Source organism: Canis lupus, chromosome 17 (genome assembly GCF_048164855.1).
Source record: "Canis lupus baileyi chromosome 17, mCanLup2.hap1, whole genome shotgun sequence".
In the NCBI taxonomy this organism is placed as follows: Eukaryota; Metazoa; Chordata; class Mammalia; order Carnivora; family Canidae; genus Canis; species Canis lupus.
The window spans coordinates 26865856-26882546 of NC_132854.1; the positions used below are offsets into that span (position 1 = coordinate 26865856).

At 34.6% G+C, this 16691-nt stretch overlaps 1 long non-coding RNA gene across 24 annotated transcripts in view; it reads left to right on the forward strand.

The window, feature by feature from the left end:
- Positions 1-16691, forward strand: part of LOC140607968 (uncharacterized) — a 415966-nt gene that overhangs the window by 153175 nt on the left and 246100 nt on the right. For 23 of the 24 annotated variants that reach the window (XR_012009889.1, XR_012009896.1, XR_012009894.1 and 20 more), the window contains one exon: positions 6778-6932. This is a non-coding gene — a long non-coding RNA (uncharacterized lncRNA). Of the gene's footprint in view, positions 1-340; positions 477-6777; positions 6933-16691 lie in introns of all 24 variants that reach the window. The other variant, XR_012009904.1, reaches the window with a different exon arrangement.

Here is a 16691-nt window from a genome sequence, read left to right on the forward strand (position 1 = left end):
GAGAGAGAGCACAAGCAGGGTGAAGGGCAGACAGAGAGAGGGAGGGAGAGCCAACTCCCCACTGAGCCAGGAGCCCCACGTGGGACTGGATCCCAGCACACTGGGATCATGACCTCGGTCCAAGGCAGATGCTTAACCAATTGAGCCACCCAGGTGCCCTTCATGTCTACTTCTAATATCATGAGAGAAGTCTCTTAAGATACACTTTACCTTGGATTACTCCCCTGTATTTTAACACTGAGGTTATTTATAATTGTTAAGATTTTTTTGAAGGCTCTTTATAGTTAGAGCAAGTAGTAGCTAATTTTTTCCTGTGAAATTTGTTATTTGATTTCCTAAGGTTTTATCAGCCGTTATGTGCACTTGCTTAATTCTTCAAAACACTTAATGTCATGACTACCTTGGATCAATATTTTCTGGCAGTCCCATTTCACTAATCTCAAAACTTGTCAAAAGCTGATCACTTCTAGAAAAATGTAAGTGTTGCAGTTTCCTTTTTATAATTACTGTAAGGTACTTATAAACTTTAATTCAACGCTCCAAAATAATGCATGGATTTGCTTTGGTCAAGAGTAAATATTATCCTCTACTTCCGATGAGGCTAACTGTTAAAAATATACTGAATTTTTACTTCTTTTTTGCATTCATTTTACATGTAATAACTTTTATTTTATGTCATTGTTGAACAATGCCAGTGAATTTGTTTATTTGCTTGTTTGCTTCTTGGTCAGCAAATAACAGGCAGGATAATGCATAAACTTCATTGACTCTATGGATTATATTTAGGTATCAAGGATATGTAGAATGATTCAAATTGGTTTGAGAAACAGAAATGTTAAATGTTCAAGTAAATGAGATAATAAATAATGTTTATTCCTGAAATAATCCAGTGGACACTAAAATAAACAGAAGCTATTATTTAAGCTTTTTAGCTTCCATACAATTTTAGGAAATCTATTAAGTATTTTGTGCATTAATATTGCCATATATCTCGGTAGGTTATACAATTCAGCAGCTCAATATTTTAAAATAAATGTACAACTTCCGAATTGATGAAAAGTTCCTAAGAGGAATAGTTTCAGGATTATATATGTATAGAGATATAGAGGTATAACTTGGTTCATTTCTACTGTTTTATTAGGATAATTAAACTCAAGGGGTTAGGGTGTCTATGTTACCAAAATAGATCACATTACCTTTTTATTTTCATGTGTTTACACATCCAGTGAATTCAGGCTTGCTGTAAAAATATTGAATTAGAAGGCTCCCCTACCAAGAAAAAATATTTTTATTAATATACATTATTTATAAATATATATATAAAATTCTTAATATCATCATGTCATTTGCTATACTGGATATTGTGAATAATTTTAATTTAATAATGTTAGTAAAAATTAGTAAGATTAATCTTAGTGTGCATTTACCTGAATATTAGGGAGGTTGAAACTCTTTATTCATAGTGATCATGGCTATGCCTTCCATGAACTGGCATTTTATGCATTTTGGTCATTTTACTTTCTATTCATTTTTCTTTTTGACTCATTTATGGGATCTCTGAAAAATGAAAGGTTTATTACAAGTCATTTGGCAGCCAAACCTGACAAGTGTGAACTGTCTTTTCTAAGGCTATTTGCTGTCTTTTAAAAACTGTTTTTTGTAAATATTCATGAATTTAAATGCAGAAATATAAATGTGTTTCATTAATATACGATACTGTGAATCTTGCTGGGAACTGTGCATATAACTTCTAATGTGTATCTCACTTTCCCCCTCAAAATTTGAGTTCCAAAATATACTTGGGTAAGTAGTTCAGATAAGAGAAAATTAAGCTCATCCAAAAATAAGAAATAAATATTAAATTTATTAATTTTTCTGACATTGATATCCTCATTTTTGTTTCTTTTTGCCTTAATATGGATATCAGTACATTTTAATAAAATATTTTCTAACAAATTATTTATTACTAAAACAGATCAAACAGGATTTTTAAAACATTTCAACTGAAATATTTCTACACAAATATATGTATATAAGTATAGACATTTTTTAAATTCTTTATTGAGGTGTTATATATATATAAGGTGTTATGTATATATATATATATATTTACACTCATTCTTTTTTTAAAGATTTTATTTATTTATTTATTTACTTACTTACTTATTTATAAAAAACAGAGAGACAGAGACAGAGAGACAGAAATACAAGCAGAGGGATAAGCAGGCTCCATACAGGGAACCAGATTTGAGAGTCGATCTCCAGACCGCAGATCATGCCCTGAGCCAAAGGCAGATGCTCAACTGCTGGGCCACCCAGGCGTCTGTAATTTCATTAATTCTTACAAACTAAGTGTATATAACTTGCAATCAGATCATGAAGCAGAATATTACCATAGTGGTAGGATCCAGATATACCTCTTTGCTCCCCTCTAAACACCCCACCAAGCCTGTCTTCTTTTTGTTTGTTTGTTTGTTTATTTGAGAGAGAGCAAGAATAATACGTGGGAGAGGGATAGAGGAAGAGGATAAATTGGCTCCACCTGACACAGGTCTTGATCCCAAGACCCTGGGATCATGACTTGAGCCTAAGGCAGACCCTTAACCGGCTGAGCCACCCAGGCCTGTCTTCTAATAGCAAAGAGTAGTTTTGGTAATAATTATATTACGATGGAAGTACTCCATCTCTTTCTATCTTTCCAAACAGCTTTAGTAGAATAGATATGATTTCTTCTTTAAACGTTTGATAGAATTCCCCTGGGAAGCCATCTGGCCCTGGACTCTTGTGTCTTGGGAGGTTTTTGATGACAGCTTCAATTTCCTTCCTGGTTATTGGCCTGCTCAGGTTTTCTATTTCTTCCTGTTCCAGTTTTGGTAGTTTGTGGCTTTCCAGGAATGCGTCCATTTCTTCTAGATTGCCTAATTTATTGGCATATAGCTGTTCATAATATGTTTTTAAAATCATTTGTATTTCCTTGGTGTTGGTAGTGATCTCTCCTTTCTCATTCATGATTTTATTAATTTGAGTCTTCTCTCTCTTCTTTTTAATAAGGGTGGCTAGTGGTTTATCTATCTTATTAATTCTTTCAAAGAACCAACTCCTGGTTCTGTTGATCTGTTCCACAGTTCTTCTGGTCTCGATTTCGTTGAGTTCTGCTCGAATCTTAATTAACTCCCTTCTTCTGCTGGGCGTAGGGTCCATCTGCTGTTTTTTCTCTAGCTCCTTTATGTGTAAGGTTAGCTTTTGTATTTGAGTTCTTTCCAGTTTTTGAATGGATGCTTGTATTGCGATGTATTTCCCCCTTAGGACTGCTTTTGCTGCATCCCAAAGATTTTGAACAGTTGTATCTTCATTCTCTTTAGTTTCCATGAATCTTTTTAATTCTTCCTTAATTTCCTGGTTTGCCCTTTCATCTTTTAGCAGGATGGTCCATAACCTCCACGTGTTTGAGGTCCTTCCAAACTTCTTGTTGTGATTTAGTTCTAATTTCAAGGCATTATGGTCTGAGAATACACAGGGGACGATCCCAATCTTTTGGTATCGGTTCATACCCGATTTGTGACCCAGTATGTGGTCTATTCTGGAAAAAGTTCCATGTGCACTTGAGAAGAATGTGTATTCAGTTGAGTTTGGATGTAAAGTTCTGTAGAAATCTGTGAAATCCATCTGGTCCAGTGTATCATTTAAAGCTCTTGTTTCTTTGGAGATGTGCTTAGAAGACCTATCGAGTATAGAAAGAGCTAGATTGAAGTCACCAAGTATAAGTCTATTATTATCTAAGTATTTCTTCACTTTGGTTAATAATTGATTGATATATTTGGCAGCTCCCACATTCGGGGCATATATATTGAGGATTGTTAAGTCCTCTTGTCGGATAGATATTTTAAGTATGATATAGTGAACCTCTTCATCTCTCACTACAGTCTTCGGGGTAAATTTTAGTTTATCTGATATAAGGATGGCTACCCCTCCTTTCTTTTGAGGACCATTTGAATGGTAAATGGTTCTCCAACCTTTTATTTTCAGGCTGTAGGTGTCCTTTCTAAAATGCATCTCTTGTAGACAGCAAATAGATGGGTCCTGCTTTTTTATCCAGTCTGAAACACTGCGCTTTTTGATGGGATCATTAAGCCCATTCACATTCAGAGTTACTATTGAAAGGTATGAGTTTAGTGTCACCATGATATCTATTCAGTCCTTGTTTTTGTGGATTGTTCCACTGAACTTCTTCTTAAAGGGGAATTTTAAGAGTCCCCCTTAAAATTTCTTGCAGAGCTGGTTTGGAGGTCACATATTCTTTCAGTTCCTGCCTGTCTTGGAAGCTCTTTATCTCTCCTTCCATTTTGAATGAGAACCTTGCTGGATAAAGTATTCTTGGTTGCATGTTCTTCTCATTTAGGACCCTGAATATATCCTGCTTCCCTTTCTGGCCTGCCAGGTCTCTGTGGAGAGGTCTGCTGTTACCCTAATACTCCTCCCCATAAATTCAGGGATTTCTTGTCTCTTGCTGCTTTAAGGATCTTCTCTTTATCTTTGGAATTTGCAAGGTTAACTATTAAATGTCGAGGTGTTGAACAGGTTTTATTGATTTAGGGGGATCTCTCTATTTCCTGGATCTGAATGCCTGTTTCCCTTCCCAGATTAGGAAAGTTTTCAGCTAGTTTTTTTTTTTTAATTTTTATTTATTTATGACAGTCACACACACACAGAGAGAGAGAGAGAGAGAGGCAGAGACACAGGCAGAGGGAGAAGCAGGCTCCATGCATCGGGAGCCCAACGTGGGATTCGATCCCGGGTCTCCAGGATCACGCCCTGGGCCAAAGGCAGGCGCCAAACCGCTGCGCCACCCAGGGATCCCTTCAGCTAGGTTTTGTTCAAATACATATTCTGGCCCTCTGGCCCTTTCGGCGTACTCTTCCAGGATCAGTAAGGAAAATAGTGTCAGAAAATGGGATAAAAATGGATGGATAGGGAAGAGACTAAAAATGAAGATAGAGAAGTTGCAGAGGCAGGTCTTTCAGAATCTTACAAGCCAAGGTAAGAATTTGGATTTAACTTTGAGTATTAAGGGGGAAACACTAGGAAATTTTAATCAGAAGTATAACATGATCTCTTCAGTTTTAATACATATGTGAATGGTTTCATTGGGTCTTCACTAACTGGAGTGCAATGTAGGTTCAACATATCTGATATTTGTTACCAAAAAAATCTACAAATTTCAGTTTCTTTATCTCTAACAGGAACTAACTATTATTAGTAGCCCTGTGGTAGTGTTGTTTAAATGATAAAATTATATAAGCCACATGATGCGTCAAAATTCTGTGTTACCACTGGGATGTCCAGGTGGCTCAGCAGTTTAGCGCCTGCCTTTGGCCCGGGGTGGAGTCCTGGGATTGAGTCATGCATCGGTCGCCCTGCGTGGAGCCTGCTTCTCCCTCTGCCTATGTCTCTGCCTCTCTCTGTGTGTCTCTCATGAATAAATATTCTTTTTTAATTATGTGTTACTAGGCTTTCTTTGCAATGTTCGTGGATCACTGCTTTCATTATTGATTGCCAAGTCTATCTCAAAATTTAATAGCTTAAAACAATAATGCATTGTTATCTGGACTCAACTGGGAAGCTCTGTTATTTTTGCTTAAGGTCTTTTATATAGTTGTAATCACATGGTGACTGGGATATCTAAGGTGATTCTAGATATTTGTCTGGCTCCAAGGCAGAAAGGGCTAAAGATTTAGGGTCACCTGGGATGTTGAAATGGCGAGATCTCTTTCTACCTAGTCTCAGGGCATCTTCTTCTCCATTTGGCTTCTCCACACACTCTATCCACGTGTCTAAAACAAAAAAAAAGTCTTCTTATTCTGTAGCTCCCAAAAATGCAAAAGCTGCTTGTTATGTCTTCTTACGATTTAGTCCCAAAGTTGGCACTATGTTACTTCTGTTCTTTCTGTGACTTAAATGAGTCTCCGGCCGACCAACTCACTGTGGCAAAAGACCACAAAAGGAGATGAATACCAGGGGTTATATAGTTCATTAGGGTCCATCTTGGGACAAGAGCTACCACAGTCACTAAGCACCCTAGGTTCTCTTCCTTCCTATTTAGAACCTCTGTCTTCACTAATCCTAAGACTGTAGAACACTAAGGAGGAGGTTAAATGCCTAGAAGTATTTTATTTTATTTCTCTTATTTTAATTTATTTTATGGTTCCATATACCTGGAGGACACATTCTTTGATGGCTAGATAAACTCAGAAAAAAAATAAAAGGTATGTTAAAAAGCTGTTTGGTAAATGTACCCAAAATTATTACAAAATTATCAGAAAAATGAGAAGTAAAACAAAATAATTTAAAAGTGGAATTACCTGTATTATTCTACTCCTTCAAAATGCATGTGCACTATGCATCTATCAGCATCAGGCTGCACATTAAAGACCATCTGCTTAAAATTATCTTTTACTACTACTAAAATAAAGTAGAATTGTGAAGGGCAACATGGTTATTCTCTTTTATGCTGTATATTAGTTGCAGATAATTTTAGAGTCAATATGTCCTTTCTTCTCTGTTAAAATTATTCACTTAATGCACAGAGGTATAATCTAATTTTAATTTTTCAAGATGCTAGCTTTTATTTTTAAGCATAAAATGGTGCCCTGGCTCCTGAAAGAAGTTTTTTCACCTTTTATAAGACATCAAAATGGTCTTGCAAGAAAGTGCATGAGCCCAGCTTGCCAAATTACTATATCAAATAATAATAATGAACCTTTTTATGATCACCTGCAGTGAGCTACTTGTGCCTAAGAACTGCTACCTAAACGCATTCTCTTCCTGATGGGTTTGAATAAAAGAAAACTGCTCTCTTCAATTCCTCATCAGAAGACCACTGCTGACTAATCTGATGAAAGCAGGAAGTCTATAGAGGAAAGCTGATTGGAAAGGTAAAGTACTCTGTAGAATATACCTATTTCCTTTAAATGTCAGGAGAGGTACTAACACATTTATTTTTCTTGTGGACCAATATGGGAAAATGGGAGCAAATTGTAACTGATCTAGATGTTCTATTTTTACCATGAAAATTAGAGGTTTGCTTTTTGACTGATTTCAGGAAAGCCATTTTGTTCTGAGTGCTAAAATGCTAATACCTTGAAAAAATATTGACTTAAAGTTATTGCAATACATTAGTAATATTAGTAAAAACTCCCAAGTTATTCATGCCATAACTTACAATGAAAAAATAGATAAAATAAAATGTTTGGCAGAAGAGTAATGGTTGTAATATAAGCAATTATGGGACATTATAAAGTAAAGTACTAAGTTGAGATATAAATGATATTAGAATTTTTACTTGAAATTATTATGAGAAGATATATTTATATTGATAAAATAAAATAAAATGGAGCCTAGTCCTGAAAAATCCCCTCAACAGACAAAATCTAGGTAAGCCACATAAGAAAACTTAATCTAGCTTAATTCATGAATATAAGAAAAACATTTCTTTTAAATGCCTCTGATAATCATAAAGGAAACTTTAGTCATTTCCTAAAATGATATAAAATAATAACATTTATCCTTCCCCCTTCCTCTGGGCACCTTCCATTATAATAACTAATCATTATAAATTGTAAGCAACGTTCTCATTTCTACATTATAAGTCTTCCTGTAAGGCCATATCTCTGAACTTCATACCAATTTCAGTTCTGAAATCTCCATTTGTGAATTTATTCCCTGCCCAATACAATAGTCACATCAAGTAAAGGTTTTTGAATTTTCTTTGGAGTAGATAAACAGATAATGTATATTTAAGAGATATATTCTTTTTGTACTTGCCCATTGATTAATCTAAACATTAAAATATAGTCAAGGAAAATTTTAAATACGCATAAACATACTTTTTAAATACCCATAAACATACTATGTAAATATATTTCACTGATGTGCATGGTATGTGCATAAAAACAAAGTAAATCTGGTCTGAGCTATGAAGTCATGTCAATTTTATTTTTTTCTCATTGCTAAACACAAACACTTGAAAAATCAGACTACTTTTTTCAGCTTTCTTTTTAATACTCTACAAAATACTGCTGAATCAGGAGCTACATAAACTCGGTCAAAGTAAGTTTATCTGTCATATATAATCATATAGTAGCTTATAGCTAGGTATAAAATAAGATTTCTATCATAGAAAGCCAATTCATCATAGCAATCTAGTTTACCCAGCACCATTCATTGAAGAGGCAATCTTTTCCCAATTGTATATTCTTGCCTTTTTGTCATAGATTAACTGACATATAAGCATGAGTGTATTTCCAGATTCTCTAATGTATTCCATTGATGTATATGTCTATTTTTGTGCCAGTACCATATTTTTTATTATTATAGCTTTGTAGTATATCTTGAAATATACTGGGATTGTGATACTTCTAGTTTCATTCTTCTTCCTCATGATTTTTTTGGCTATTTGGGGTCTTCTGTGGTTCCATATAAATTTTAAGATGACTTGTTCTAGTTTTTTGAAAAATGCTGTTGGTATTTTCGTAGAGCTTGAAATGAACCTCTGGATTGCTTTGGATAAATTAGGTGCTTATGGAAAATTATATATTCTCTGCTTCCTATTATTATATAATAGAGTAAAAATGGAAATTAACAAACATTGATGTTGCTCAATATAATGCTAAATACAAGAGAAGTGACAGGTGAAATATGTGAGTAGAATAGAAACCACTTTTGGAAGCCAAATAACATTAGAGGAAGAGTTGAGAGTCCTTAATCCCTTTACTGAATTTGGCATTCAGATCCTTGGAAATCCCCAGTCCTTACTGGTGTGACACTACTCTTCTTACTATGTTCTGAGCCATATTTGCTGAGATGTTCAGTTGTCATTTCTGAGGTGCTCAGGTGCCTCTAGGGCACCTGATAAAATGGGCATCCTCTTCTAAAACATTTTCAAATAACATATAAAAAACAGGATGTTTCTTTCTATATGTGTAGTGTTGTTGTTTTGTTTTTAATTCAGAAGTACTGGACTTCCTGCTGGAAGGATTTCTAAAAACAACACTGTTGCTTTTAGATTTTCTTTTATCCTAAATGATATGTACTACTCAGTTCAGGTCTCTCCCTAATGCCAAGGAGAAAGAATGAGATCCACATGAATTCATAGATTTGTGGTTTCATAGACTCAGTTAAATCTAGCTAAACTCACAATCTGTGACATGATTCTTATACCCAGGGGTTTCTCTCTTTCACATCCACACACAGAGACATACCCTTCAGAAGGTACATAAGCCCATCCTTGTCCCAGTTGAGTGTAGTTATTACAAAGATCTTCTCCATTTCATATCCAGATTAATATTTTTTTCGTAACAGCCCCCACTAGAAATAAGTTCCATGGGGAAAACAACTTTTAATCTGTTTTTCATTGCTGTCACTCCAGAACTTAGAACAGTTCTTTATATATGATAGGTCCTCAATAATTATTAATTGATTAGATTGATGAAGAAATGTCTCAGAATGACCTGAAAATAATCCATTATTGTGGTGTAGAAGGAGTGCCAATAGAGAGGATTCTATGACCTGGGAATCAATGAATGTTTCCGAAAACACTTACTAGAGCTTTGCTGGCCAGCAAATTTATTTATATTCATTTAATTTATTTTATAAATTTATTTTAATATTCATATTTATCATTTTATAATTACTTATATGCCTTTATTTCCTTCTCCTTGTGTATGAATTCCTCTAGATCTGATATCTCATAAACATTCAGACTATTCAAACATATCTTGCAGTAGAGAATGTAATTACTTGACTTTAAGTACAAAGTGCTTAAAAATGGTATTTCACCTCTTCACCACCCCACTTCTTTTTTTTTTTTTTTTAAGATTTACTTTATTTATTTATTTATGAGAGGCAGAGACAGAGGCAGAGGGAGAAGCAGGCTTCCTCTGGGAAGCCCGATGTGGGACTCCATCCTGGAACTCTGGGCTCACTCCCTGATCCGAAGGCAGACGCTCAACTGCTGAGCCACCCAGGTGTCCCACCACCCCATTTCTCCATACAAACTACCCACTTGTGCTTTCTGTAACTGGATTACTGATAAATATACCGCATTAATCCAAGAGCCCAGGTTCCTAAACTGAAAGCCTCCCAACTCTTAACTGAACCTGGTCTGGACTTACAGAAGACCTCAAATTGGAGTGTTGATGGCACTGCTCTGTGTTTGGGTGGGTAGGGGATTCATACTGGCTTGTCAAATCCTATGAAATTCTAATTGGGAGAATTTTGCATGATATTTGGGGTGTATTTCAGAGAAGGGTAATCTTCACAGAATATGCATTCAGCATTATCATATTACCTATAAATTTCACCCCCCCCAGAAGAAGTATTTGTATCAACTATCTCCCTGGGGGGCCCAATTATCATGCTATACAAATATATCAATTTATCAGTAAAGATTTTACTATTTATACTTATTTTTTTCATATAACTCAAAGATTTCAAAAATATAAAGAACATTAATCTACCCAAAAGCTTAATTACTGAGAGGGCCATATGAATATACCTGAAATGATTCATATCTTTTTGGATTTTGACTGGATAGTTTCTATTTTTATGCCATATCCTTTCGCTCAACAAAGAAGGAAGAAAGAAAATTGAGTATAAATCCAAAATATTGTGTATATATAAACACATACATATTTCTTTTTAGCCAACTTTTTAAAAATATTTTGTTTATTTATTCATGAGACAGACAGAGAGAGAGAAAGGCAGAGACACGGGCAGAGGGAGAAGCAGGCTCCACATAGGGAGCCTGAGGTGGGACTCATCCCGGGTCTCCAGGATCAGGCCCTGGACTGAAGGCAGCGCTAAACTGCTGAGCCACCCGGGCTACCCTCTTTTTAGCCAACTTATCTAACATTATAGAGATTAATTCTTAATGTTTTTTTCCTACATTACTCTCTCTGACATTTTTAAACTCTATTCAAAAGGAGACTTGAAACCATACATGAAGTCAAAATTCATTATATATTCTTGAGATTTTGGTTAATAAACCACTTTATTATGCATTGAGCTATCAGTTTTAATCTGTACCTCTCCAGATGTGGAAAAGTAAAAATCATTGGAAATGCAATATTATGAGTGTAATTTCAGTTGATTTTAAGTTTTTTCCTGTGAAATAAATTTTGAAATGAGTCTGAGTTATAAACAATGTTGTGCAACTGATAAGTGATTAATAGGTATTAAAAATAAATCAAGGGATCCCTGGGTGGCGCAGCGGTTTGGCGCTTGCCTTTGGCCCGGGGCACGGTCCTGGATATCCGGGATCGAGTCCCATGTCGGGCTCCCGGTGCATGGAGCCTGCTTCTCCCTCTGCCTGTGTCTCTGCCTCTCTCTCTCTCACTGCGTGCCTATCATAAAAATAAATAAATAAATAAATAAATAAATAAATAAATAAATAAATCGAGCATAATGTTTTTAAACAAATTAAAAGTGAATGCATTTGATATAGATCTCTACTTCATTTAACTAGCTAAACATGTGATTGGCATTTCAAATCATCTATGTTTAAAGCAGGTGAATAAACTAAATTATGTTTAACAGGTAACCTAGGGATGCCTAGGTAGCTTAGTGGTAATGCGCCTGCCTTTGGCCCAGGGCATGATCCTGGAGTCCTAGGATCGAGTCCCACATCAGACTCTCTGCATGGAGTCTGCTTCTCTCTCTGCCTGTGTCTCTGCCTCTCTGTCTCTCATGAATAAGTAACTAAAATCTAAAAAAAAATCAAAAAAACGTGTAAACTAGATCTTGTCTACGTAGCCAAGAATTTATATCTATGATAGTCCTGAATAGTTGGCCAAGGGTAAAATGGAATGATGAAGACTTGCCTTTATTAGCCCTTGCCTTTATTGTGGGTAAGAGTACATCCTACTTCATTGAGATTCAAATAATTTATCTTCCTCTGTCCATCTGTCAGTTTCCCTGCTCCCACTATCTACTAAATTTCTCTTAGATCTTTAATATGTCAGAAAAAAATCTAATGTATAGTCAATTCTTCATGAACACTGAATTGTTAGCATTATTATTGTGTTCTTAAATTTGCATGTGCTCTATGGATATATGAACAAATGAAGAGTATACAAAAATTATTTGAATTTAGTAAACATGCAAACAGAATAAGTTTATGCTTTTTCAAAATCTGATCTCTCCGAAGTATCTATCAAAGTGGATAATAATAATCTAAAAATATTTTGTGAAAATAAATGAGAGAGATTAAAAGAACACCTATTCGAACAGTTTAATAAAAAAGTAAAAATATGGTGTTTTTTAAATTTAATTATTATTATTATTTTTTATTCATGAGAGACACACAGAGAGATAGGCAGAGACATAGGCGGAGGGAAAATCAGGCTTCCTCTGGGGAGCCCGATGAAGGACTCGATCCCAGGATCCCAGGATCATGACCTGAACCAAAGGCAGACGCTCACCCCTGAGCCACCTGGTGCCCATGGTGAAGTTATTTTTAACTCAATTAAGCACATAACATTCCTTTTCAAATGATAGTTCATACTTAGTGCATAGTAATTGGATATATTTCAACCACTAGAATTCTACATTTGTACTTTTTATGGTAATTTCATGTTAACCTTTGATACTATCAATTACATTATTTTCCTTCAAATTATTAGGCTAATTTTCTAAAAGAATCTTAAGTGTTACTTTGGGTTAATTAATTAAATTATAATAAGAAGAAAATTTAAAGACCCCTGTGAATAAGCAACTGTATTTCCAAATTAGAACCTTAATTAAAATGCTATGGTCTAGTAATTACAGACTCATTAGTTAAATCCCCTATAGTGTTTTATAATTATTTTGAAGTTATCATATTTATTTCTGTACTTCATATTTTCCCCTCCTGTCCTCCTCTTATTGTAGAAAAAAATAACATCCTGCTTCCATTGAATCAACACCATGCCTAACATACAGGTCATATAGTTTTTTTGTTTGTTTTTGTTTTTGTTTTTTGTTGTTGTTGTTGTTGTTGTTTTTTGTTTTCTGTTTTGTAAGCAACCTCACTTTTGGCAACAAAATCACTCTGAGTAACTTAAAAAATATCAACTAATTATTTGGATAAAGCCCTTCAAAACAATTAGTGAATAGCAAAATAGTTGCCACTGACGGTGAAGGAGATTTAGACTATTAGCACTTAATGTTTTACCACCAGTTGATTTCTTCTCCTCTTCCTTTCCCTCTCTGGTTCCCTGGCTCTCTGACTTTCTCTGTCTAGTTAGCAATCTTTATCTCTCTCAATTTTTTTAACTTGAGTTATAGTAATGCTGATGTTTAAGTTAGTTCAGCAGGGAAAAAAAAGTTTATTCAATAAATTATTTGGACTCTTGGTGAAACTTCATATATACCACTTATAGTGTATAGTCCATGAGCCGTATCTGTTGGAGTTGGTTGATTCTTTAACTTTTAAAACAAATGAGCATTTAAACCACAAAGAATTTGAATGGAGAAATATATTTAATAAAAACATCACATTTCCATCACCTCACAAATTAGCTTGGATTTGGGAAGAAAAGACTAATTTTGAAGGTTATAAACTTCGAAAGTGAGTTTGAACTGTTCAACTTACTATCTTATGGGCACTGCTGAAGTCATTTAAAAAACTCTCTGAGACATGATTCTTTGCTTTACATGGAAAATTGTTTACTAGTTAGCCCCTGGTCCAACCAATAAGACATGGAAAACATAAAAAGTTTAGGTGTAGGGTGTGTGTGTGAGTGTGTGTGTGTGTGTGTGCATGCACAGGTGCCCTGAAAAAGACATTTAAATAGGAAGAAATATCTACGGAAATGGCTAATACCTATAAGAAAAAATTACAAACTACATTAGCAATCAGGTAAATTGCAAATAATATACTCAGCTATTATCACTTCATACTCACAATTTTATTAGATCTTAAGTTTGATGCCACCAAGTCTTGCTCAAGAAGTGGAGTAACAATTCCATTAATTTATTGGCAGTTCAAATTTAAATAATTACAACCATTTCATAAAACCATTTGTCATTATCTAGTCACATTGAAGATACATGACTAACAATTCCACTATTTGGTATACAGTATAGATGAATCATTTTACACTTTGACCAAGAGACATTTATTAGAATGTTTATGGCAAATATTGACCCAATTGTCCATCAAGACTAGAACATATGTATTCACATTATAACTATCATGTAGCAATGTATGCTCATCAAGCAAAATGAGTCCAAAAAAAGCTGAGTACAAGATAAGTAAATCATAAAGAAAGGGATGCCTGGGTGACTCAGTGGTTGAGCATCTATCTTCTGCTCAGGGTATGATCCTGGAGTCCTGGGATGGAGTCCAAGTCCGGCTCCCCATAGGGAGCCTGTTTCTCTGCTTATGTCTCTGCCTCTCTCTCTCGTCTCTCATGAATAAATAAATAAAATATTTTTTAAAAACACTAAATATTATTTCATATCAAGATGAGAAACATAGGATTCACAAACATGTCATATACCTATAAAGAAAATAAGGTTGATGGGAGTGCATGGGTGGCTTAGTCAGTGAGACATCTGCCTTCTGTTCAGGTCACAATGCCAGGCTCCTGGGATCAAGCCCCATATTGTGTTCCCCACTCAGCGGGGAGCTGCTTCTCCTTTTCCATGTTGAACTCTCTCTCTTGCTCTCTCTAGCTCACTCACTATCTCAAATAAATAAAATCTTAAAAGAAAAGAAGAAAGGAAGAAGAAAGGAAGAAAGAGAAGAAAGAAAGAAAGAAAGAAAGAAAGAAAGAAAGAAAGAAAGAAAGAAAGAGAAAGAAAGAAAAAGAAAGACAGAGAGAGAGAGAAGAAAGAAAGAAAGAAAGAAAGAAAGAAAGAAAGAAAGAAAGAAAAGAAAAGAAAGAAGAAAGAAAAAAAGAAAGAAAAAGAAAGAAAGAAAGAAAGAAAGAAAGAAAGAAAGAAAGAAAGAAAGAAAGGAAGGAAGGAAGGAAGGAAGGAAGGAAGGAAGGGATCATTAATAGTATCTCTCATGTGGAGAAGAGATAAGTGGAAGCAGCATATAGGGAGCAACAAAAATTCATGTAATATCATATTTTCCTCCAATACAAAATATTGGTAAAAATCAAGTTATTAAAACACAAGAATTGTGATTACACCTACATTTAGGCAAAAAGATGGGGTATAACTGAGAAAAGTCACAAATGTCCTGGTGATATTTTATTTCTTAAACTAAGTTATAAGGATTTGCTTATTAAGTTTATTTCTTTACTATAAATATACCTCTGTGATTTGTCAAAAATATCTACCTTTAGTAGATTATATAGGATTAGCTATAGCTTTCTTATTTAGAATAAATTAGTTGCTCATACTACCACACCATGAACGAAATTTCTTATGATTTTTGATTTTCTCTATATATTCTCCCCATGTTTGAAGCATCACACACACTTGTGTGTTCTTAATATTGGTTTTAAGACAAACACAAATGGCTATCATTTCATGTTTTCAAGTGTAAAAATTATGTGAAAAGTGAGCTTTTTCCTCAATATTGGTTCCTTTCTCTGCCAAAATCAATTTCAATTTTTTCTAAAGTGTCTTGAAATGAAAAGGGATTAGAAGCACTCAATATGGCTGCATTTAATTAGTTCTGTGTTAGAGCTAATATTCATACTTATATATATTAAAAAAAAACAAATACATTTATATGTGGCAAGAGGGAAAAGGATACTATAGTTACAGACATTAAAGTCTGATATATTAACTTTCATGGATCCAAATGCATTGAATTGAAATAAAATATTTGAATATTGAATACTGAAAAATTTAAAAATAAGGGGCACCTGGGTGGCTCAGTCAGTTGAGTGTTTGCCTTGGGCTCAGGTCATGATCCCAGGATCCTGGGATTGAACCCCTTGTCTGCTTTTTCCTCCTCTCCCTGCTCATGCTCTCTCTCACTCTTTCAAATAAATACATAAAATCCTTTTTAAAAATCTTATTTATTCATGAAAGTAATGGAGAGAGAGGCAGAGACATAGGCAGAGGGAGAAGCAGACTCCCTGCAGGGAGCCCAATGCGAGACTTGATCCCAGGACCTGAGGATCAAGACCTGAGCCAAAGGCAGATGCTCAATGACTGAGCCATCCAGGCACCCCTAAATATATAAATTCTTAAAAAAATTAAAATTGAGGCATCGACATTTTGCTAATAAATCAATTGAATTTTTGATAAATAAGTAGGACAATGTCCCACCCATTCTATAAACATGAAGGATGTCCTATTGCATAAGCACAATGAACAAGACAGGCTGAATTACATGTTGTATGGCAAAATATTAAATATATAGGAAAATGACTTTATATCACTAAAAAGGAAATCAATCAGAGAAATAAAGACATCAAGTATGCAAAAATTGGAATCTAAAAAAGTAAGCATCTCAGAAACTCCAGGTATATTTATGGATAACTGAAAATCTTTTAGCAATTTGAGTAGACTTTTTTTTTTTTTTTTAAACACCTTCCCATATGGAAGTGAAAAGATAAAGTTGCGAAATCCAAAACCTACATCTTTAGTTAAAAAAAATAAACCAGAGTAAAATCAAATCCACAGGGAGATACATGAGAAATCAATCACCTGTCTCAGGTGCCTGGGTGGCTCAGTCAGTTAAGCATCTG